A 25,659-nucleotide genomic window follows, 5' to 3' on the forward strand; every position below is an offset into this window, starting at 1 on the left:
CACAGAGCTTTTCCTCTATGTCTTCTTTGAGAAGCTTTATAGTGTTAGGCTTTACATTTAGATGTACGGTCCTTTCGGGGTTAGTTTTTGTATGTAGAGCATGGTATGGATTGCAGTTCCATCTTTTCCTGTGGATATTTAGTTGTTCCAGTGCCTTTTGTTGAAGAGGCCATATTTTCTGCACTCAGCTGCCTTTGTACCATGTCAGATAGCAGTTGGCTGTATATGTATGGGTTCTTTTTATATGTATTGTTGGATTCTACTTGTTAAAACTGTCTCTGGAATTTCCCCCGTGTCCATGGTGGGTACTGGCCTGTAGCTGTCTCTCCTGCGGTGCGTTTATCTGGCTTTGGGATGGGGGTAGTGCTGACCTTGTGGAATGAGTTCAGAAGTGTTCCCTCCACTTCAATTTTTTTGGGGAAGAGTTTGTTTAGAATTGGATTATTTCTTCCTTCCTTAAATATTTGGGCCTGCAGCTTTCTTTGTGGGGAGGGTTTGAAGTGCAAATTCAACTTATTTGATAGATATATGGCTACTCAGGTTATCAATGTCCTTTTTAGTGAACCTTGGTAGTTTTTATCTTTCAAGGACTTTTGTACATTTCTTCTAAGTTGTCTGATGTATTAGCATAAAGTTGTTTATTATATTCTTATATTCTCCTTTTTGAATTTATAGACTATAGTGATAGCCCCTCTCTCATTCCTGGTATCGGTAATATATCTTTTTATTCTGATCTGACTAAAGGCTTATCAATTTTACTGATTTTCTCAAAAAGCCAGTTTTGGCTTCCTGGTTTTTCTCTATTTGGTTTATTTATTCTGCAGTTTCTTCTGTTTGCTTTGTGTTTAAATTGCTCTTCTTTTACTAGTTTCTGAAAATGGAAGCTGAGCTCATTGATTTCAGACCTTTCTTCCTCCCAAACATGGGTTTGTAGTGCTGTAAGTTTCCCTCAAAGTACTTCTTTGATAAGTTTTCTTATTTTGGGTTTTCATTTTTATTCAATTCAAAATACTTTTTCATCTCCCTTTTGATTTATTTTTTGAAGTATGAATATTTAGAAGTGTGTTAGTCTCCAAATATTTGAGGATTTTGCATAGTTCTTCAGTTAACTGATTTTTCAGTTAATGCCATTGTGACCAGAGAAATACTTTGCATGACTTGAATCCTTTTAAATTTATTGACCCTTTTTTATAGTCCAGAACATGGTTTACCTCTTGGTAAGTGTTCTTCGTACACTTGAAGGAGGTGTACCTGCTGTGTGTGAGTGGAGCTCTATAAATGAGAGTTCGTTGTGGCTCAGAGTGTGGTTTAGGTCTTCCACCCTTTTACTGTCTAATTGTTCCAGCAATTGTTGAGAATGGGATATTAAAATGTTTTCCTATAATTGTGGGTCTATTTTTCCCCAAAGTTCTATAATTTTTTGCTTCATATATTTTGAAGCCCTGGTGTAGACATATGAACTTTTAGGATTCTTATGTCTTCTTGATTAATTGACCCTTTTATCATTATGAAATTATTTACTTTATCTCTAGAAGTACTATTTGCTCTGAAATCTACTTTTTTCTGATATTAGTATATCCAACCTCTCCAGCTTTCTTAAAAATGGGTGCTAGCATGCTATATCATTTTTTTAATCTCACTTTTAAACTATTTAGCCTTTACAGCTAAAGTGTGTTCTTATAAATAACATGTGTTCAGTGTTGCTTTTTTATTTCCTATTAAATATTCAGCCTTTTAAATTAGGGTGTTTAGAACATTCACACTTAATGTTGTTATTGAATGGTTAGGTTTAAGTCCATCATCTTGCTCTTTGTTTTCTATTTGTCCCATCTGTTGTTTGTTTCCCCTTTCCACTTTTTCTGCCTTCTTTTGGCAGAAAAAATTAATGTAGTAAATTGTAGGATTCTGTTTTATCTCCTTTGTCAGCTTGTTGGCTATAACTGTATTTTATTATTTTGATGGTTGCTTTAGGGTTAATAGTATGCATCATTAACTTACCACAGTCTCCCTTCAAGTGATTTGATAGCATTTCATGTGCAGAATGAAAACCTTCCAGTAGTGTACTTACATTTCTCCTCCTGGCCTTTATACAATTGTTGTTATGCATTTCATTTTACATATGTTGTAAACCCCACTATACATTGTTGATATTTTTGTTTAAATGGTAAATTATTTGTAGATAGCTTTAAATAATAAAATGTCTTATATAGTTACCCATGTACTTACATTTTCATTGCTCCGCATTCCTTTATGTAGATGCATATTTCCATCTGGTATCATTTTCCAGAAGGAAATAAATGTAAGTCATTTAACATTTCTTAAAGTGCAGATTTGCCAATAATGAATTTTTCCAGCTTCTGTATAGCTAAAAAAGAACCTTTATTTGGCCTTCATTTCTAAAAGACATCTTTGTTAAGTGTGGAATTCTAGCTTGACAGGTCTTTTCTCTGTAATTTAAAGAGGTAATTTGCTTTCTTCTGGCTTTTATTATTTTTCATAAGAAATCTCCAGATTTCTGTGTCTTTGGTCCTCTCCATATAACATGTCTTTTTTTTTCTGGCTGGATATTTGTCAGAATTTCCCTTTATCACTGGCTTTGAGCAATTTTATTATGATGGGCTTTGGTGTGCTTTCTTCATTTTTCTTTCTTGTGCTTGCAGTTTGTTGAGCTTCTGGTATCTGTGGGTTTATAGTTTTCCTTACATTTGGGGAAATTCAGTCTTGTTTCTTCAAACATTTCTTGCATCCCCCTTCTCCTTTGGGGGCTCCACTTAGTGGGTGCTGGGCTTCCTGCAGTTGTCCGGGAGTCACCGATGCTCTTTTCATTTCGACTGATTCTTCTTTTCTCTGTGTGTTTCATTTTGGATGATTTTTATTGCTATGTGTCTAAGTTCAGTAATCCTTTCTTCTGCAGTATCTAATCTGCAGTGTAGTTTTCATCTCAGACATTGTAATTTTAATATCTAGGAGTTCTTTTTGGGTCTCATTAGTGTCCCATGTCTCTACTTAACTTTTTCAACATATAATGTACAATTATAATGACTTTTAGTACCCTTTCCTGCTAATTCTAACATCTGTGCCCATTCTGGGTTGATTTTGATGGATTGATTTTTTTCCCATTATATGTCACATTTTCCTGCTTTCTATGCCTGGTAATTTTTCAGTGGATTCCTGGCATTGTGAATTATAGCTTGTTGAGTGCTGAATATTTTTGTATTCTTAGTAAGTATTCTTGAACTTTGTTCTGATACATGGTTACTTGAAAACAGCTTGTTCCTTTTGGGTACTGGTTTTGGATTTGTTTAAATTAGACCATTCCTCATTACGGAGGCAAAACCCTCCTCATTTCTCTATCAATGTCCCATGAACTATGAGTTTTTTCCCACCCCAGCGGGTGGAAACCAGGTGCTATTCCTGGCCCTGTGTGAGGTGCCTTTTCATCTAATTCTTTCAGGTGGTTCTTTACCCAGTTTTGGGCCACCTCATACGCACATGCTGGTCAGCACGTTGCTGAATGCTGGAGGGGAGCGCCCTCCAGATCTCTGGAATTTTCCTCTGAGCAGCTCTTCCCTGTCCTGCCTTGTCCTGTGAACTCTCACCGCCTTGTTCTCCCAGAACCCTCCCTCCCATCTCAGCTCAGGAAGCCCACCGGGCTCTGCCCAGACCCCTCTCCCCAGGCCATGGCCTGGAAACTCTCCCAAGGTGTAGTGTGTTGGCACAGTTGTAGCTTATTTTCTGTCTCTCAGAAAGACTTGTTCTTGGCTTTCCTAGCATCTTAGCAAACATTATTTCAGACATTTTGACTGTTTCTTCTCATTGTTTTGAATGGGAAGGTCAATGTAGCTCCTGTTGCTCCATCTTGTTTGGAAGCAGAGTCCAACTTCTTTTTTTTTCTTCTAACTGAGTGATATTTCTTAGGCAGAGGATTTACTACTTTGGCTCCTAGTCTTTGAAGACATACAGAGCTGAAAACATTTCACATGGAGAAAGTATTTTCTGAAGTGAGCCCCACATCTTAACTGGCCAATTTAATTTTCCTGAGAAATCGTCTTCCTAGAGCAATTAAATTTTCCTGTTCCATTTTGTTTTTACAGAAGTTATTATTAATGGTGTCCATTCTTAGTGGAGGGAGAGCACATGGTGAGATCTGAATGCCCTAGGATCAGACTGTGCCCTCAAAACCCCCTCCTCTCGTGGGCCCCTTATCTCTGTGCTGTAGGGCTCTGCCTGGCTGTTGCAAAGGCTTTGTGGTACCTGCTGATGAGGGCATCCTGCTGCAGGGAGTCCCAGGTGGTAAATGCATAGCCATTAGGCCTGATGTCACAGTGAGCGCCTGTGTAGGGAGCCCTCGTGTACCCCTTCCTGTAGGGAGGGACTCCCGGGATTGACTTGGGGCTCAGAGAGCATGCAGAGCTTGGATGGTGCTGGCTACGGTGGCTTCACCCTGAGCCCCTCATCACCAGCAGGACTCTGTGCTTCTGTGCTCCTTGTAGCACAGGGTTGTGCCAAGCCCAAGAGGAGAGACATTCCAGGAGAGCTTTCAGAAAGTGCCTAGCCCCACGGCGAGGGGGTGTGTGAGGCAGTGCCCAAAGCCCACTGCTGTTTTCTTTCACCAGGTCCAGACAAAGACAGTGGCCCAGTGTGTAGAGTATTACTACACCTGGAAAAGAAAGATCAGGTTTGCCTATGTTCGGGCCCCAGGCCTGGGAAATGGGGTCAAAAGAAAGCTGGACGAGGCAGACAGAACAGAAACAAAGGTAGGGGATTCTTGGGCAAGGGGGTTTCACTGGAGTTCAGTGCTGGTATGGATAGCTACTGATCACCCAGGTTGGGGTGGGAAAGGGTGCCTCTACAGAGGAGAGCATTTCCCTTAGAAGGGTGGAAGGTCGGCACCCTGATGTCATTTCTGCCCCTTCTACAGGCCACTTGCAGTCCTCAGAAGAGACCCAAAGGTCATCCAACCCCTGAGTTGAAGATGAAGACGAAGAGATGCAGGGGAGAATCCGTCATCAACACAAGCCCAAATGCTGGTCCCAAGCAGACCCCTGAGCCTCCGGGGAGCGTACAGGGCCGAGGCACTTTTCCCTGCAGAGAGTGTGAGAGGTGGGCACCAGCCCTGTCCCCAGATGCACCCGCACAGCCTGCCCTTTGTCCCTTTGGGCCCTCGGCCCACCTTCCCCTTGCTCTGACCCGTGTCCTCTGCTGACTCTGCAGGGTGTTTGACAAGATCCAGAGTCGAAATGCCCACATGAGGCAGCACCGGCTTCAGGACCCCATGGAACAAACTGTAAGGGCGGAGAGACCAGCAAAGGCCTTCCTGCTCCAAGAGGAGGAGAAGGAGGAGGAGGAAGGGGAGATGGGGGCTGACATGGGCCCCTTGCAGGGGTGATTTGGGCCATGAGCCGGGGCCAGGCAGCACGTCATCGGGATGAGGACCTCGGGCCGTCACCTCTCCCTTCAGCCTCCCTGAGGTGTTCAGGGCATCCCTCTGCCTCCACCCCCACCCCCCTGCCCCCCCACTGACCAGCCCAGCTTGCAAACACAGCGGGCATTGGCCATCAACAGGCAGAGTGCCGCCATCGTCGGACACTGTGACATCCTTGCCAGCTGGTGCCAGAGGCTCCGTTCTCTTTAGGTCAATAGTCTTTCCCCTTCTATTCTCTGGAGCAGGGAGCCTTGTGTGGGGAAACATGTTAGATCTGAGTCCTCACCAATCTTCGCCTCAATTTTGGGGTTTCGTTACATCTGTTAGAGAAGGCCGAGGTGTGGACACCCAGTGGGAAAATACTTCTGGATCTCCCAACATGTCAGACTCCTCATCAGGAGACCGTGCCCTCTGCATTTAGCCACTAGTGTGGCAATGACTTTGTACATTCTTAAGTTTTTTTTGTACAAGTCAATTTGTAAATCTTATTAAATTATGTTGTTAAGTAGCTATCTTCTGGCTTCTCTGGCCTGTTCTCTGGCCTAAAGCCAACAAAGGCTTTAGGGCTCCTGCCACTCGCCAGCGCCGCAGAAATGAGTGAGCTTAGTCTCCGCCCTGGAGGGGCCTGGTCCCCATACATTCCGGGAGCCGGCCCTTAGGTGCCCACTGCAGTGTGTGTCAGCGCCCAGTCCATGCAGCGGGCACACAGCGACACAGGAGGGACCCAGGTGCTCCCCTCAGGGAGCTCACATTTTAGGAGCAGGAGAGCAGCAGGAATAAATAAGCAAAGAGGTGGTTTTAGCTATTGCTTTAGGCCATAAGGACAGAAGAGTCAGCAGCGTAGTGACCAGCAGTCAGTACATGACGGTGGTTCCACTGTGTCCGGGGTGAAGTCAGGGTCTCCCAGCAGCGGCCAGCTGAGCATGCGGATTGCAGCGGGGACGAGGATCACCTCCTCCTGCCCCGAGGTTCAAACCAGAGGGCACAGGAAAGAGCACGTTCCTCCCTCCTTCGTCTTGTCCTTTTTAAGAGCGGGGAGAGCTTGTAACGGTCTCCAGAAGAATGCCTCTGGGTCCATTGGTCAGGACTGGGGCCCATGCTTCTTCTAAACTGATCCCTGGCAGTAGGAAGGGCTATGGCCGCAGTCATCCCGATATCCAAGGTCTCCTCAGGACCAGGGGAAACCAGCATGTTTCCTCAGGTTTCCTGCCACCTGACCAAAGTGGAAATTCTGTCTGCCAGGAAAAGAAGAGGAAGCATGAGTGGCTACTGGGTCAGCAGCCCTTGCGTCCACCACAAGGTGACAGGAGGAAAATAAGGCAGGGGCTCAAATCCTAAAGAGTGACCAGGGTGTGGCAGATGGCGTTAGGGGGACGGCCAGGGAAGGCCACCCGGAGGAGGCTGCTGAGGCCACGGTCTGTATTCCAGGCCACGGCATGGCAAGTGCTGACTCTGCCACGGGAACTAGTGGAGGGTTAAAAGCTCTGTGGCTGCTGTGCCGAGGTTGCAGGAGGCAAGACGGCAAGCCTGGAGAGGTGACAGAGGCTTTCAGAGACGACGGTGGCCTGGGCTGGGTAGCCATAAAGAGGGACAGAAACTCAGGGATTAGGGATGCGCCTCAGACTTACTGATGGGTCACACTGTGAGAAACCCACTCACTGGTCCAAATTCAGTAAGTGAACAGGGAGAAAAAGAGGACAGTGGAGCGAGGCTTTAATGTCATTCTTGCAGGATTGGGTGTCTCGTGGGCAGGCACACCTGGGGAGTTTGGCGACAGTAATTTACCTCCTAGTGCGCGAGTCCCTCCCCTGGTTCCTCATTGGCTGAGTACTGCAGGGTTCACATTCTTTCCCGGACGTCGCCTAAGCCAGTTGCATCTTTCTTATTGGTACATTTAAAAACCTCAGCCAGGTATAGCCAGGCCCTTATCAATTCCCACCCGACTCTCAGCCTGAGCAGCTTCCACCGCGTGGCCCTTTGTTAATACCTCACTGTTAAAATTTTAAACCTCCTGGTGGGAGTAAATCACATTTAGGTTTTATGCTGTTTTCTGACAGCTGTGACAGTTTCTCAGGCTTTCCTTGTTTCGGATGCCTTGACGGCTTTGAGACGTCCTGGTCAGGTATTTTGGAGATTGTGCCTCAGTTGGAATTGTGTGTTTTTCTTATGATTAAACTGGAAGACCATAGAGGAGAAGGGTCACTGTCATCACATGTTATCAAGGGTGCATGTATCAATGTGATGATTCATCCCTGCTGGTGTGAGCCTCAGCCACCTGGCTGGCGACGCTTGTCAGGTTTTTCCACCCTCAACTCAGTCTTCCTCCCCATACTGTACAGGAAGTCACTTAAGGAGGAAGGAGTTGTGTTCCACCTTTTTTATTATTTTGGTATTAATATACAATCACATGAGCAATATTGTGGTTACTAGGTTCCCCCCTGTGGGATTGATGGGGTTGATACATAATTCAAGGTAGAAATCAAATGTATAAGCACACATCACTTGACTGTTTTTCCCACACACTCTGTTGATGTGTAATCAAGGACTGAGTGATGGGAACCAAAGCAGTTCTCATGGCTCGGAGCCATCTTCACACAGTTTGGTATCCTTGAGAAGCGTCGCGACCTTGGGCTAGACTCAAGGCCAGATAATGATGTTTGAGTTCATTGTAAGTTCATTTGCTCAATAAACATGAGGAGTGTCTTCTCAGCATTGCTCTTGAGCTGTTATGCCTTGAGCCCCCTGGCTGACCCTTTCAGGTCTTCAACAACTCATCGGGTCTCCTCCCTTGTCTGCGGCTTAGTGGCAGGGAGGGGACCGGCAAGTGGCGCCTGAACAGGGACCGTTGAAACTCAGAGCAGGGAAGCTCTGCTCGGGCGATCCTTGACAAGCACAGCGGGCAGCTCCAAAGATCGTCGATCCGGTAAGACTCCCAAGAAATCGCACGTAGGGACAGGATCGAGACATCAGGGACACTATAATGGGCCAAACAGACCAAAGCAGCTAACCAGAGGACTATTTAAAATTACTCTGTGCCCTCCTAAAAACATCAGGAGTGAAAACTTCTAAGAGGGATTTTGCCCAATTGCATAAATACATTTAAAAATATTGTTATTGGTTGCCACCGCAGGGAACCCTCAAACTAATTGGGTTAATGTTATGAGAGATCTTAAGAAAGCTCATGGACAGGGCGATGCTATTCCTTTGCCTATCTAGTCTTTATGTAACTTGATCACTCTCGCTTTGCAACCTTTACAAACTCCCCCTTTTTAGGGGCTCGCCCGGGATAACCTCAGAGGTGAGTATCAGCATCTAAGCCTGCCTTTTCTTTCACTGTCCTTATAGAAGGGAGCCGTCTGTGGCACACAACATGGGTGCTCGTCAGCCACTTAAATGGGATGGGCCCGGCTGCCGATCTCAAAGTCTCGAGCGACAGTTTCCCCTGCGTCTCCCTCAGTGGATGCCCTGTCTCCCTTGGGAGCTGGGAAAGTCAGCTGAGCGGAGGCCAGGATTCCCTTTCAGAGGCCTCTCGTTGGATGCGAGGGACCGAGGAAGGCTGTGGGCAACTGCGAGACTCTAGGCTGAGGCTGCACTTCAGCGGCTTCTGAAAGGCCCGCGTGTCTGGAATCAGACCCCTACAGTCCGACTGGGTATCCGTGAGGAGTGCCTCTCTCTCTCTGTCTCTGACTTCCAACCTGCTTCTTCAGCCTGCCCTGGCCTCTGAGTGAGGCAGGGGGTGTCCCTAACTCTCTTCTAACTTCATCAATCTCACGGAACCTGATGCTCATGCCCACAAGGTAGGAGACCCATGCTTCGCTCTTATTCCTGACTTAATGCTGCACTCTTTATCTCATAAAATGTGTCTGGGCACCTGTTAGTCACTTAAAAGACGATTAGCGGCGGCTACCAGTCTTAAGTCTCGGGTGAAAGGTTTCCCGGTGTCTGCCGCTCCTTGATCCCCCGCCTCTGGACCAACAGGAATATCGGGGAGTGGCTGAGCCAATTTCCTACTTTCCTATCCTAATCGGCGGACTCCGAGGGCGGACTGGATCAGTAGACCGTGGTCCTTAGATCTCAGCTCTGGCTGATTGATCCTATGGCGTGAGTGAACCTCCAGCTAGGCTGCTGCCTATGCGAAAGATGCAGATGATCCCCGACCTCTTATCTCACAGATCAGATTTCTTACAGGAGGTGATTAGCAGGGTAATTCCCAAGCAGTGAGAGAAACTGGTGTTTAACGGTATAAATCCATAAAAGTCCATAGCAGTCTCTGAATTTTATCTCTCCCTTAGCAAAGGTTCCTCTGCTCCCTTTCAAAGCAGTCCTTTTAGGCCTACGCCACTTTTTCCTGGGTAATGTAATGTAAATGGGGTCTGTAAAGCCATCAAGCTGAAAGATCAAACCAACAAGTAAATAGCTCTATTCTATTAACTCCTTTCCTTAGAGGCAGTGAGGAGAGTGTCTTTTAAAAAAGCCTAAGGAGACCCATCCATGGGCCTACAGATCTAATAGCCAAGGACATGAGGAAATGACTGACAGTCAAGGTACCCTTTCCTGAGGAAGCATTAGGGGAATCCTCACTGCCCAGCAGGTTAGTGGTATTAGCATAGGTAGAAGAAAATTCACACATGTTGTAGGACTCAGGGACTAAAGGCATCATTAGTAAGCAGAGCATCAGAAATTGGAACTTCTAACTCATTCATGAGATTTGTCATTAGAAAGGCCCTTACTGTTGCTATGAAGAGCTCTCTCTAAATGTCCTGATGAGCTATTACTCAGAAGTTCTCGTTTCTATGGTGGGCCAATTGGAGGAATAATAATGAACACTTAAGAAAGAATGACTAGTTGGGAGTTGGGCAGTCTTGCTTCTAAAAAGGGAAATTATGTTTGCCTTATCTTGAAATATTTTAGAAGATATGTGATAATGCAGATGTACAGCAATTCCTCTCAACTTGGGATTTTATAATCAAAACAGTTCTGTATCAAGTAGAAAGACAAAGATGTTTCTTTCAGAAGAGCAAAGATTCCGAAAGTTTACCACTCAGAGCCTTTCAGAAAATAAAGGAGCAAAGATTTGTTGAGGATGCATTCCAGAAACACAGAAAAAAGAACCTAAGATATACAATGACTTGGAACTTAACGAACTGGGCAGAGCAAATAAGCTGCAAAAATGCAATTTAAATCTAAATAATGGTTGGTAATTTGGTAGTTTAATGTAACACAATAACTCTAATAAAGGCTCTCTATAAAACAGAGATATAAACTAAATAATAATACTAATAATGCTAATAGAGCTACATTGCTACCATTAGTAATACTTATCTGGAATGAAATTTCCAGATAATTTCAACCGTAAGTATATAGGCGAGAAGGTAGAGAAATAATTAAAAGCCTAGAAAGGATCTCTCTTCTAGAAAAAGGGAAGGGAAGGGGGCTTACAGATGGTAGTGTTGATAGTAATAATTTAAATTTAAATGTGCTTGATAAAATACTAAAATAGCTTCCAGATGAATAGAAATAGCACATATAGCTTCCAAACCGGTTTTGGGAAAATAGAACCAAAAATCTCTAACCAATATCAAAAAGAAGGAGGGGGATAATGGTGAATAGAAAGCACAAAATGAAAAATAAGTTTAAATAAAATCACTATAGACAATAAGCACAAAAAGATTATACTACTTCTTAAATATACGTTAAATAAATATTCCTTAAATAAAGGAAAAATTTACGTTAAAAAATCAAGATGCATGTTATTTAGAAAAGACATGTAAGAAAAATTAGAAAATATTGAAAATGAAAGAATACAAAAATACAATGATAAAAGGAAAATTTAACATATATTCAATTTATACACTCAATATGTAACTTATACAATTAAATATAAAATATTAAAAATTGAATGTATACAGAAAAAAAATCAGAATGTCAAACACTAAATGGAGACACAGTGGTTTATGTCATACTTGAAGTTGGCAAAATTCACCACTATGATAATCAAGAACTTTTATGCTTAATTAACACAATAACAGAAACATATAAAGAGTAAAAACAGGTTATAAATAAAAGGGAACTGACAAAGCTATAATTCTTTTACAAATTGACAGATAAAGAAGACAACAAAAATGAATATCCATTTTAAAAATAAAATGAGTTTTAATTGATGGATATGAGTGTTGTGATGTGTCTTTTGGCCTCCCTAAAGAGCTACACATTATTTTCAACATCTAAAAATATTTATAAAAACCAATAATATATTATACCTCAAAGGAAATCTGAAGTTCTAAGAGAAAAACAAAGTAAAGATAAAAATAAGAAACTTTTCTGTACCAAATAAAGTATAATAGAAATGAACAACAAAAGGATAATTTTTAAAAGGTTTTCTTTGGGCAATTAAAAAATTATTTGGTAAAGAAAATAATTGAAATAAAATGTAGAGCTATTTATTACAATAATAATTAAAGTCTTATTCATGGAACTCTATGGACTATAGATAAGTAATTTGGGGGAATTACAGCATTTGAGCACTTACTTTAAAAATAGGTAAAAATAGAATTAAATTAAGGATTCAACAAAAAAGCTAAATGACCAACAGGACAAATTTATAGAAATCAAGAAGAAATAAACAATAAAGATAAAATGAGGAAGCGATGTAAAACAAAGCCAAGTAAAACAAGCAACCAAAAGGAAGAAATAAAAAGCAGACTGTATCTATGTAACCAGTTACTAGTTCTTTCAAAGTAATATAAATGTTTGGCAAAGTTAATAAGAGACATACAGGAAACAAATGTAAAATGCTAAAAATATTACAACAACAAATTTGTAAATGTAGTGTTGTAACTGATTTATTAGAAAATATTAATGGAAGAATTTAAGTAGAAAATTTGAACACAAAACAATTACACTCCTAGTAAAAAATCTATACATTAAAAAAGTACAAGGTCCATAAGGTTTCATGGGTAGGTTCTACTAAAATTTTCTATCTTCTGTATACTTTTCCAAAGCAAAACAAAAACCAAAAACCAGCAACTTTCCTAAGAAACTCTCTGTGGTTTGAAGGTCCTTGATGATAAAATCAGTCAAACTTAGCATATAGCCTTAAACATATGAATAGAGATAAAGGTATTTTATCTATCTATGTGTAAAACTGTTAGGAACATTGTCTCCAAATATGAATCAAATATTAGCATATTGAATTAATGATATATCACAAGAATTCCATATTATAACTCAATACATTTTATAAGAGTAATACAAGAATGCCTCAGCTTTACAAAATCTACTGTTTTATTTACTGATTAAGAGATAGAAGAAAAAACATCCTTTCAAAACATGTCAAAAATTTCCAACCCCTCTTCCTAATTAAAAGCCCTAATTCATTAGTAATAGAAGGTAACTTCCTTAATTTAACACACTAAATATCATACTTACTAACAAAACATATGATGGATAGAAGCAATCTTCTATCACTGATTTTATACAATATTCTTCAGGTGTCCTAGCCAATGCAATAATGAAAGAATAAAAGTAAAATAGAAATAATGAAAATGAAGAGCCAAAACTGCCATTGATTGCGTGTGATGACTATTCAAAACATGTAACTATAAAGCAATTAGGACCCCATTATATGATTTAGTCGACTACCCAGATACAAAATGAACCTACAAAAATTTAACTATTCCCATATATAAGTAGCAACAAATTCAATGAAAAATGAGATTGTTTGTATAATAGTAACAAAAATGTATAAAATTCCTCGGCATTAACCTTAACATAAAATGTACTGGGTCTGTTTAAAGGAAAGTATTGAAAAACATAAGATCTGAATACATGAAAACATGTTATTTCCTTGAATAAGCCAATTCAATATCATACATCTCTCATTCCTCCCTCAAATTAATCTAAAAATTTGACACAATCTAAATGAAAGCCCCAATGGAATGATGTATGGAAATTGATATGATACCAAAATTCATCTAAAGGAGTAAATAGTTGATAAAAACTAAGATATACTTGAAATAGAACAAGAGTGATTTGCTCCATCAAATTGCAAAACATATTGTGAAACTACAGTAACGAACACACTGTGTTATTGGCATAGGAATAGACAAATTTCATTGATCAATGGTATAAATAAAGTCCAAAAGCAGACTCATGTATAAATATTGGAATTTAATATATGAAATTATGGGTTAGTAATCAAAGTGTTGGGACAATGAACTATTCATTTAAAGAGTACACTTAGATACCTACGTCACACCATATACAAAAATCATTTCCAGATAGATTAAAGAGCTAAAGATAAAAAGAAAACAATAATAATATTAGAAGAAAATTTAGAAAAGTATTTGTATAACCTCAGGAGAGGAAGTCCTTCCTAAACAAGACACATGTTCATGAAGCCATAAAGGATAGGATTTAGAGATACAACTTGTATAAACTAAGAACTTTTGCATGGCAAAATACAAAATAAGCATAGTTAAGACAAATGGCAGAGAAAACATTTGCACTATAGGTAACAAAGAATTAAAATCCATATATTATAAAGTGCTTCATTTAAATTAGTTTTAAAAAGCAACCCAATAGAAAAATGAGTAAAGGGTAAGAACAGATAATCCACAGAAGTGCTGCAAATAACTACAAACATGTGAAGAGATGTCAATTAAAACAACAAAGAGACACATTTTGGAATGTTATGTAGGAAAAATGGAAAAGATTGATACTATCTGTTGCTTGAGAAGGTGTGAGGTAAGGAGTTTATTCTCAAATACTATTGCTAAAATTGGGGCAGCCTTTTCTGAGGGTGGCTTGGCAGAATCTGCCCACACTAAAGATGTTTAGTCCTTTTTAACCTACTAATTTCAATTCTAGGAGTCTTCGAAAAATAACTTGCTCATGTAAGCAGAAATACTTGGCTGAAGATGTTTATTTCATTGTTTTTAAGGGAGACAATTTGTTCATCATTAAATGTATGTGCAGCAGTTAAAAGGAATATAGTAGAGTTATGTGCAAGTGATACATTAAATAAAAACACAAGACATTAAAAGTATATATTAGCATTCTCATTCATATAAAAAGTGATATACATAAGCAAATATGTTAAAAGGCAATATGTGTAACTGTAAATGCATAGAGAAAAGTCTAGAAATACAGCCATTAAAGCAGCGGTCTACTGTAGAGAGGGAAATGAAAGTGAGCACTGAAGTGAAAATTCCACTTTTTACTATATGGATTTCTATGCTATTTGTCATTTTAGCATGGTTATGTATAGCATTTGAAAATTTAAAACCAATAAAAGGAAGGATCATTGGGCCTCATTTATGTAAGTTCCATATCAAAAGATGATTTTTTTAAAGAAAAATTATGTTTGTGGTAGAATCTAATAGGATGGTTTATTGTACTTGGCTTCTTGATTAAAAAAAAAGTCAAGGATAGAGGAACATTTCCCTTGGCGATATTGGAACATTCTTTTTAGATGACACATTCCTCCAAACTGATGCTAGTGTTTGCCTCATATGATGACTTTATACATATTCCAGAAGAAATGTTCCAAATTGAAATCTCCAAGTTTGCAGAGAAAGAAATGCAAGTGTGCTGATATAAAGTTTGATAAGCTTAATGTTTGGGCAGAAAAGTGTTAGAAGTTTATTAATTAGCCACAGGGACCCTAGTAAGATAAATTTTATCTAGATTTTCATGGGTCAGCACCACCAGTGTTGGTGAAGTTCATATGGGCATCCCTCCAGAAGAATTCAAGAGGTCAGTGATACAACAAAAAGAGCATTCAATTGGAAGCCAGAACACTGGGTTCTGATGTGACTTTTGACAAGCCATTAATCTCTTTGGGTGTCAACTTCTTTGTCTTCAACATAGGAATTAAGTAACATCCCTGCCTAAAATGAGACGATATACAGTAAAACCTAAGCACCATAAATGCAAAAGTACATACATAAAGTGCAACATCTGTTCACTATGTGTGACTTTACATGCTAGGTTTTCCATATTTTCTGGAAAGCTCCACCTAGACGACACTGATTTTCCTCCAGGGCTACCTAAACCACATTGGAAAGATCCAGTCTGGGAAAGGTGGTAGTCAAATCCTTCCCTGATAAAAAAAATACATTGACAAACATCCCCAGAGCAAAACCTAGCCGGACAAGCAATGGGCTGCCATACTAATCTAAGAAAAGTCCTAATTAATGCACACTGAGGACCAGCCACATCCCTCCCTTCATCCTCCCTTCCGTCCTTTGTGATTGAATTCCCAGAAGATAAAGTAACTTCCCTAGGCACTGCCCCCAGAAATACTAGTGAATGATCCAAGCTCTCAATGAGATACATCAAGGATCTGAAGGCTGAGCCTTGAAACAGGAAGCATATGAGAGTAAGGCAAAGATTCCAAGAAATTATTTTGGAAATAAAACATATACTTGGAGATCTTTGGATTGCACTACCTTGGATTTGTTTATGAGTCTGTTTTTTGTTGTGTTTGTTCATTTGTTTTATTTTTTTTTAGATTCCACACAAAAGGGAAACCATTTCACTTTTTATTAAGAATTGCTTTGCTTTTTCTTTCTCATTTGATTTTATGCAGCTTTATAATGATGTGAAGACTGTTACACAGTCTCAAAGTCAAAGCCAGAAAACAAGGTATGTGAACTCTACTTCCATCTCTCCCTCCCTCCCTCCTTATCTCTTCCTCCCCAGGGACAACCATTTTTTGTTTGTTCTCCTATTGTTTTTAACATCAGTGAATACAGATTATGTTTGTTTCCCTCACTTTCTTAGATAAAAGGTAACTCACCATCTGTTGTATACTTTACATTTTCCCACCGGGGTTCCCTCACTCCTTTTGTAGCTATTATAGGACTCCATTATGCATGACGATGCCAGTTTATCCTATCATCCCCTATTGATAGGACTCGAGTTAGTCTACTCTCGTTATTACCAATAAGGAAGTGCACTTTTTACTTGTATCTCAGGTGATTTGCATTCCCCTAAAGAATAAGAGCCTAGAATTTCATTCAGTGTAACAGGCAGAAATAGACTACAATGCCCACAGCAGTAGTTTCAATCCAGGGTCTACAGTAACTTTGGAGATACATGGAGACTTTCCAGCAGGCACCCAGGCAAGGATAAATTTAAAGGATTTTTCATATCCTCAGTGCTCGTATGGATTTTTTCTAACATTGAACTGAAAATCCGTTGCAGATCAGCAATCCCTTTCCCCAGTTGTGTATGCTCACACATACACACACCCACACATAAACACACCTGCCATGTTCAGATCTCTCACTAGTTCTAAATCTCAGGAGAGAGAACCTGCAGAGTACATACGAATAAACTCTACGAAAGATCAGTACAGTGTTGAAAATAAATGTCTCTACTGACTGGGAAATGAATCCTTTTGCAAGCCAGGTAGTTTCCAGTTCTGAAGGTGGACAGACCTAAAAGAATTATCAGCTGAGACAAGATTAAAAAGAAATTTTGATAAGAGACTAATATGTGACTTCAGGCAAATAACTAGATAATATTTCAAAGAACTGAGCCACCCACAGTGCAATAACAAGCTCCCTCCTTTCCAATCGATTTGTTTTAAGTGTGAATAAAGTTTCTCAGTTTTTATACTCATAAAGATAAAAAACAAGCAAAATTTATCCTGAACCTTCCCTACTTTGACAATAAATAATATTCATTAATGAACACATGAACTAATTGAAAAATATGAGGTGCATTTCCAAAATGTATCATACCTTTTCTCTTTCCTTTTCATTGAAACTTATGATGTATGTACATTGTTTTTATCTACTACCTGTTTCTGTGTATTACTAATAATTATAATGATATCTCAATCCAAAAACTCTTAGCATCTAGAAACTTATAGTCATTGGACATTAAAAATTAAATTTAAATCTTCATACATATTTGTGTCACACTAAATTATGATAGAATGGCCAATAAAAGGCTTTCATGCATAACGATATAATAGTAAGGATAAAATTTGGTAGGGCAACTGGAATGAAAATATGAATTCCAGAAGGAAAGGACTATAAAACTGCTTAAGAACTTGTTCATGTGTTTAATAGATGACATATCAAATTGCTCTGTTATTTAAAGTTCATCAGATACGTTAAAGGAGTGGTGGCTTTTTGTCATGTCAAAATTTACAATATTCCAGAAATGGCATCATTGACAACTATTTAAAAATATGTTGAAGATTTAGCTGGCCACTTGAATTGTGCAAGGGGTGTACATAGGTTTTCAAAATTATTTTAGGGACATGAAAGTTTGAGAACCACAGGTCTAGAGACTAAACACCTCGTGGTGCACTTCGGGCTTATTACCTCTCTGGCGAGTTTCTCTCTTTCCCCAACGCTCTCTCCCACCCCTCCTCAGTGGCAGCAGGGGGAGGGGAGAGCCCGTGAGAGGAGGGAAGCAAGCAACAGCCTCCTCTCTAGCCCCTGCCTACCTAAAATCCACACAACTCACTGTCTCAGTCAAGCCTTCAGCCTGTGCCCAGGGCACCTGGAGAAATTGGGACAAAAGGTGTGGGAAGCAGGGGGGCTGCAGGCTCCATTTCCCACTGGGGGCAGAGTGTTCCTGTGGAGGGGTGGGAATCTCTCACCTCCCCACCTCTCCACAGCCACCTTTCTCTTCTGAGCCTGCCTCTCCTGCACAAGGAATGTCCAGCTCATTTCCGCAGAGCGATGGCAGCCCCCTGCAGTCAGAGGAACCCACACCTCCGGGTTAGAGAGAAACTCAGCGGAGCTCTGGAAGGCTCTCGGGCATCTATTGCACAGAAAGGAGGCAGCTGGTGGATTCCAGAGAACACACAGAAACCCGCTTCTCTCCCAGAAGTTCAGAATGTCCAGCCTCACACGACTCTGACAAGGGATAAAGGAGACAAATGGACCCATACATTCCAGATAAAGAAACCAAGGCCCAGCAAAGGTGAGCAAACATTCTCACAGGGCACGATATTTCTGGAAGCAATCGAAGGACTCAAGCTTCCTCTGTAATCACGAATCTCTATGGGCCACGTCAAAATTGGATGAGATTTAAAGAGGTGAGAAGGCAGTGGCTTTCTGAACACTTGTAAGAATTTTGCAATATATGTTAATGGCAAAGTAGCTTAATCAGAAGATTATCATAAAGATTGTCATTTGTAGTGAGTGTCTTTTTTTTATCTATTCAATTTTAATCTTTCTTGATTGCATGCTCAGCCCTTTAAAGAGCCTCCATATGCATTAAGAAAAAATAAAAGCTTTAGTATGTGCTTTCTTCATCCCCTGGAAAGTTTCCTGGTTTTCCACATGCCGCAGAGGCTTTGCCTCTTATGTCCTGCTCTGGCAGTCTGAGCGGATGTCAGCCAGGTCTGGCAGTCACCTTGAAATGCCCCCAACAGCAGTCCCATAGCCACCACTACAGTCTTTAAAATTGTTCCACTCTTGCCCCTGAGGGAGGGGGGTTTTCACCCACATCGGTATTAGCTACATCTAGCACAGATACACACCCCCAAGCAGGGGTAGAGGTGGGTGGGTGGAGGGCTGTTTAGATGAACTACGTGCAGGCCGATGCATATGCATGTGGGACCTCGTAGATTCAAACCCAGGACTGTCGATCATACCCTGATCACCTGAAGTTAGCAAAATCGCCCTTGGGTACCTCCTAAAATAAATGTCCTAAATGTAGAAGGAAAGGCCCAAAGTCCTCTTCTAATGTGCCTTCTAACATAAATGGTTCCACTCTAAGCCAGTTACTCAGCTTTGCAGACAGCTTCAAACTTGCCAGCAGCACAGCCCTCCTTCCTGGAATTAACCCTTCTCATTGTCCAGCCGACCCAACTGCTGGACCCCGCTAACAGCTCCCTCCCTCATACATGGGAGACCACCAGAGCCTTAGAATTGGCAGCCTGCCCTTCAGGAACCCTCCCCGGCTCTTGCTTTTCTTCTCCACTTCCTCTCACTTTCTCCACTGGGCTGTTTCTCCACTGTCTGCAACTCTGAGTTGTGGGCACTATATCTTCGCAGCTGTTCACCTGGCTGCCCAGCCCCATCTGACCATTCAGTAGGCACGTTGCTTTGATGTCTGAGCCTATATGCCCTCCAGATTCCATCTGGATTCCTGGCGCATCTTTGCGGGACCAGCCCTGCCCTGTAACTGCACCCACTCCATCTCCCCAAATCCAGGCTCATCAGAATCCAGGGCTTAAAAGCTGTAACACTAAAGCTGTATGCAGCTCCTGGGATGACAAGGCTGGGAAAAATCTTGGAAATTACCTAACCTGCCTCCAGGCCTGGAAATCTTAGCTTGGAGAGAGGTAGTGAGTGAACCTGCCTGAGGTCACTAAGAATAATGAATAGAATGGAAGTCCCATGGAGTCCAGTTCTTATTTCTAATATAAACTTGCTACTGGAGAAAAGCATACATACATTAAGGTATACAAGTCACAAATAGACTAACTGAATCTTATGAAGTTTAAATTTTGGTTCTAAGCTTCCTTGCCACCCCTATGTGTACAGACTGAGGGTAACCTGGCAGAACTCGGTTCTGCCACTTGTGTGGGTGCACACCTTAGGGAGGCATTGGTTTGAATAGCCTTTTGATTTGGGCCTACAATATGTGTGTGTGTAGTCACAAATATACGTCTGTTTGTGGCTTCTCTCCTCCTGTGGAAATTGCATGGAGGAAACCTTCACACAAGAGATTGAGATTTTTCTACAGTGACACCAGACTTCTGACTTAATATGGCAGAATTGTTTGCCACTTTTTGCCCCTCCTCTTCTTCCCAATTAAGTGGGCAAGCTCTTATCCATCTTGTTATAGACACAAACTGAAGATCTCAGCCCCAGGTCTAGTAGGTGCTTGGAATTCTTGGGGAGGAAGGTGCAAAGGAAACTCACAAAGACATCGTTATACCATTGCTCGCTCTGAGCAGGGCTTTGTGACAGCTGATGCAAAAAAGGCATCCATTTAGCAGAATCTCAGTGGAATGGCTGTTTCAGGCTGAGCCTCTAGCCCTGGGATCAGGAAAAACCCTCGGAGTCTTCCAAAAATACAAGGAGTGTAGGAGCCACACTGTTTGGCTGTGTGAGCGTGAAGGATAAACAGGCCCATTGTGATTCTCTTACCTAGAGCAGCACCTGCCAGGAGCAGCTTCTCAGATGGAAGCCCCAGGAACACATACCTTTTATAACTTCCCTTTTGTTTTCCCTTTTTAAATCCTGTCTAAATTCTGGTGCTCATTCTGAGACCTCACTGTCCTTCCCTGCCCCCAAACAATATATTTTTTTATAGAACAGACACTGCAAGTCCAGAGATGTGGGTTGAAAAATAACTTGGCCCTCATTTTCCTTTCCAAATACTTGGAGCCTCCTGGCTGCACTCAAATCTTTTCATGGAAAAGGATACTTTTAAGGATACTGTTAAAAGAACTCAATTCACTGAACAGAGCTGGAGGTCTCAGCTCAGCTCAGATCCACGGATCACACTGGTTCCAGACTGATCTTTCCAGACCTTGAATGCTTGCTAAATATTAATGGGTAAAGGCAGGCAGGAGAATAAAACCTTGTAGTGATAAATCCAGACATTTAATTTACCTTGTATGGCTCAGGCCCTGATAGGTTTCAATTTAAATTCAGATTTATTTAGCAAAAATATGGTGATCCCATTCGAAGTCCGGCTTTACTATATAGTTAGATGCCCCCAACAAACATCAAAAGTGTAAGGGATTTTGAAAATATGGGTACAGATGAGGAAACAGGAGATAATGTGTAACTTAGCCAATACCATTTACTAGGGAATTTCCTTCACCTCTGGAAGACTCAGCATCTTTGTAAGACAGGATTAGTAATACATGTACCCAGAACATGTACAGGAATTAAGTAAGATATTAAATGAAAGACATGGCAGGTTTTCAATGCACTGCACATACATATTATTTTTAATCTAAATCTTCCTTGGAAGATGCTAATTTCTCAATGTTTATGTTTATTGTACTGTAATTCCCAATTTTTCCAGAGATTTGGACATACTATCCGGCGACCCTTACAACACTAAGGCAACATTTTCCCATTTTATGGATAAGGAAAACCGCTCAGGATGGAATGTCAGCAAGTCCGGGGTAGGTAGGGGCCACAGTGGAAGGTAATCCATGGCCACACTGTACATCCTTCCCGTTATAATTCTGTGGGTTCAAGACCACCCCACCTACAAGCTCTGGGGGCTGCTTAACAGGGATTTCAGGATCAGCATGGCCCTCAACCTGCTTGCCTGGAATACTTGGCTGTTTGCAAGAACAGGGTTTAGATACCCAGCGGACAGCACTGGCCTGGTTAGAATACGGTGCTCTCCTCCTATGGCCTGCGTCCAGCGGCTGCGTGTCCTGAGTGAAGTCTCATGGCAGGAAAAAACAAAGTAAAAACAAGATGATTTCAACTTAAAAAAAGCAAAGAATGAGACAGGGTCTTTTTCCTCATAAGGCAAACTGAGCAATAAATTGTCTCCTCCAGCCATCTTCTCAAACATTAGTAACAATAACAGTAATACTTTCTATTGACTGAATAGCCCATCAGCTTTACGATGACAGCACTTGATTCTTTAATCATGATTCTAGTTTTACTGTATCATCTTATGACCCTGGCTTTCCTTCCAAGCACAGTGGTGAATGGACAGCAGATATGCACCAATGGTACCGTGTGAGAAAGAGCTTTTCTTATAAATGATGGAATATTATCCCTTGCGAACCAGTGAGGCCCCATCGCTAAGTAAGCTCAGGCTGGGTGCCCACCTCTCAGGTTTTGGAGGAGAAGCTAGAGTAGGTGGCCTTCTTAATTCAAAGCTTTTTTTTTTCTAATTCCAAGTTCCCAACAGCCTTGCACCCTTGACTGGCCACGTGTAAAATCTGTATGCAGACTGCATGCTTGCGTCAGTGGGAGACTCTTCCTGTCCAACAACAGCTGGGGCCCCACACTGACTACCCTACAAGCAGACGGCTTCAAATAGCCTCCATGGGGTGCTCTTGGTCTTCATTTCTCCCAGAGAGAACTTGTGATGACTTATTAGCGAATGTTGACAGAGCACAGCCAGCAGCATGAACCAGCCTGACAGCGGTGGCGTGGAGCAGCCTTTCCCACAATGCCAGGGGTTTCTGCACTGGTGTGACACCAGCCATCATCAGAGGCTGCTTCTGAACTATCTCTGAAAGAGGCTCTTCCAGCTGTGGCCTACCCGTATCCCTCACCGTGCGAACTCTCCGAGTATGATGTGATTCACATGTCTCTCATCTCCTGGGGCCAGGGATTGGAAGGAGGCAGATAGCTGTTCATCTGGGCCAGCACAGGGGTAAACTGAGGCAGGGAATGATGCCTCTGGCAGACTCTGTATCTCCATACTCTGCACAGTGCTGCTGGATAAGGCAAGCTAGCCCATTGGAGAAATCAGTGGGTGCAGAGACAGGTCCCCAGAATGGGAACAGAGGGCAGCCCACCCTTAAGCAGACCTTAGGGCAGAGGCTGTGTATCAGAGTGGAGCGCACAGTCGCAAATTCATAGCCATGTCACCTCTGGAAATCACTTAACCTCTTAGGCCTCAGTTACCCATTTGTTAAGCACCAACTGGTATTTACCTCCTAAAATGGCCTAGAGGATTAAATAAAATAATCCACATCAAGTAATTAGTAGGGTACCTGGCATGTGACAAGCCTCAATACAGGTTAGCACGTCACATAGCAATAATCGCTACAGTAATGCTGGTTGCATTGATCTCCCAGAAATATTGGCAAGAAGCACCCCCTAGGTCCAGGATTTAGGTAATGTGAGGGAATGGGTTTTAAACATCTACATGTGCAGGGAGATGGGGAGATTGGTGGGTGGTGAAGATTTAAACTGAATTAAGAAGTAAATTTCAAGTGTCCTTGGCTATGTGCTTTCAATGAAGGCCTGCCCTGAGGAAAGAGAAATGTCTTCTGGTTTTGTGCTCTGCTAGTAAGTACACCAGACCCCAGCCTCCTTCCTGCACCCCCCCACCTGCCTGGACCCTTAAGGAAGCCCACACAGTCCTCCAGTTCCACTGCTTAGATACAGATCGAGCAGACCAGCCACAAAGGCGTGGCTGTAGCTAAAGGTAAAACCTGCTCCTTCCAAACCACTCTGAGTTAGTCATTCTGCTAGAGGGAGACTCAGGCCTTTGGGCCCCCCTTTTATTTCATTAACCGCCAAGTGAAAATGCCAGAAGTAGCTGAGGAAGAAGCACAAAATGGGAGACAGGGAACACTTTGCATATTTTAATTACTTCAGTAAGCGGTCCATACCCCGGCAGAAACCTACCAGCGATGGCTACATCCCCAGGCAAAGGGAGGTGGGAAGAGCATCATGACATAAAAAACTTGCTGTTCCTTAGACTAGAAGCTGCCTTATCTGGCTTCTCTGAGCCTGAGCTGACCTTCCAATCCATCCACGGACTAGCTGCTAGGGCAGCTCCAGCTAGAGCAAGCGGAAGGTCAACGACCACAGCTTCCTGGAGAACCGAATGCACCTCTTCCCCCAGTGGAAAGTGGGATTCTGCTTTGAGTCGTGAAACAAGACCCTTTCATTCTAAAGGAAGGCATGATGCCTGAGAGGATGGAGCTCATAGATCCCTTGCCAGATCTCTGGCAGAACCACAAACATGAAGCAGTGAACCACAAACATAAAACCCTCCATCATCATTAAAGGTGGGGGTTCAACTTAGAAAAAAATAATAGGATTCAGTTCTTAGGGAAGTGTGCAGATGGGTGTTAAGAGCAGCTGAAGCCTCTGTGTCCTGCACAGTGATTGACCAACAGGCATTAGTGCCACTACTGTTTTTATGCATGATGAGCTCCCAGTTGGCACTTTCCCTAAGAAATTCCAGGAAAGGGGTATTGATGAAGCCAGCCACACAGTCCTGACAGTGACCAGAGTCCCACCGGCATCCTAGGAGGGAAGCAGTCCAGGGGCAGATCTGATGCCAAAGGAGCTGTGGAATCCGGTGGGAGGAGCACCGGACTGAGGCTCAGGTCCCCTGCGCTCTTGCTGCACTTTGACAGTGTCACCCTGTGGCTTTGAGTCCTGGTGCTTCCTTTGGGTCTCGATGTTCACATCTGCAATCATGACAGAGCTGGGCCAGATGACTGCAAAGATTCTTCTCCACTCAGAAACCACATGAGATTGTCCACAGCAACCTCTCCTTCTCTTACTCAATAGACCAAGAGCACTGAACACAAGCTCATCTCAGCAGCAGCGGCCATATCGGCAGCCTGACTTCCGGAGCTGGGTGTGTGCGCTTGCGGTATGCAAGACAAGAGCAGAGAGCCAGCTCTCGGAAGCAGCTCCATCATACCGCCTGCTCATCCCTGGGCACACTAGGTCCTCATCTGTGACATCAGTAGGTGAGGAAAAGGGTGGGGCTGGTTGACCTGTAGGTATCCCCTAGTTCCCGAACATTGTGCCTCAGTGAAGCAGAGACCGCATGACCTCTGGATGCCCCTCCCAGTGCCGTGAGAAGGTTAGAGTTCTGGGACCTACTAGTTCTACACAGCTCCCTGCTCTGCAACCAGGTCCCAGGGTGCCTCTCTGCAGTGAAGGCTGTGAGCCAAGGGCAGTGTCCAATGAAAGGGATGGAGGGGCTGTCCCTCCACACAGCATCTGGCATCCCAGGCCATCATCAGAGGCCTGCAGCTGGGGGCTGCCCCTCTTCCCTTTATAAACAAGCCTTACCTCTTGGCTTCTCTTTTCAGGTCAAAAGTTAGGGGTAAGACAGCTCTGAGGATGAACCCAGGAGAAAGTCTTAAATGCTAAGCCATTAATTGCAGTTGGACGGTTTTTTTCAAAGGCATTCCCAGTCTGTTATGCACACTCATACCTCCAAAGCATAGAAGGAGAGAGAGGCCAAGTTGGCTTCTTGCTTCCAGGCTCATGAAATGGGGAGGAAGTATCTCTGGGTCACTTAGTAGGTCCCCAGGAGGTGAAGCCAGGCTAAATGTGGGGTAGGTAATCCCCAAGGGTGGAGCCCTCACCTTCGTTTGCTTAAACCTTTGGTCTTCCCCACTACAGAGGTAGAAAGGGATGTTCTCTGCATTCCAAGGTTGGGACTATAGTGGAAGGCTTGTCCCAGGGAAAGAGAAGGACTTACCGAGTGTTTATACTCTGCCAGGATCTGTGCTAAGTGAGTTAGAATGGATGGCTTCATTCAGCCCTCCCAATATGCCGGGGCTCTGG

The 25,659-nt window shown here is 42.4% G+C and overlaps 2 pseudogenes; one reads left to right on the top strand and one right to left on the bottom strand.

Annotated features, from left to right (window-relative positions):
* The window catches only part of LOC130680962 (zinc finger protein 541-like), a 36,304-nt pseudogene extending 26,821 nt beyond the window's left edge, over window positions 1–9,483 (top strand).
* LOC130680963 (NT-3 growth factor receptor-like) overlaps window positions 8,225–25,659 on the bottom strand; it is a 31,556-nt pseudogene continuing 14,121 nt past the window's right edge.

The sequence above is a fragment of the Manis pentadactyla genome, chromosome 15, assembly GCF_030020395.1.
Source record: "Manis pentadactyla isolate mManPen7 chromosome 15, mManPen7.hap1, whole genome shotgun sequence".
In the NCBI taxonomy this organism is placed as follows: Eukaryota; Metazoa; Chordata; class Mammalia; order Pholidota; family Manidae; genus Manis; species Manis pentadactyla.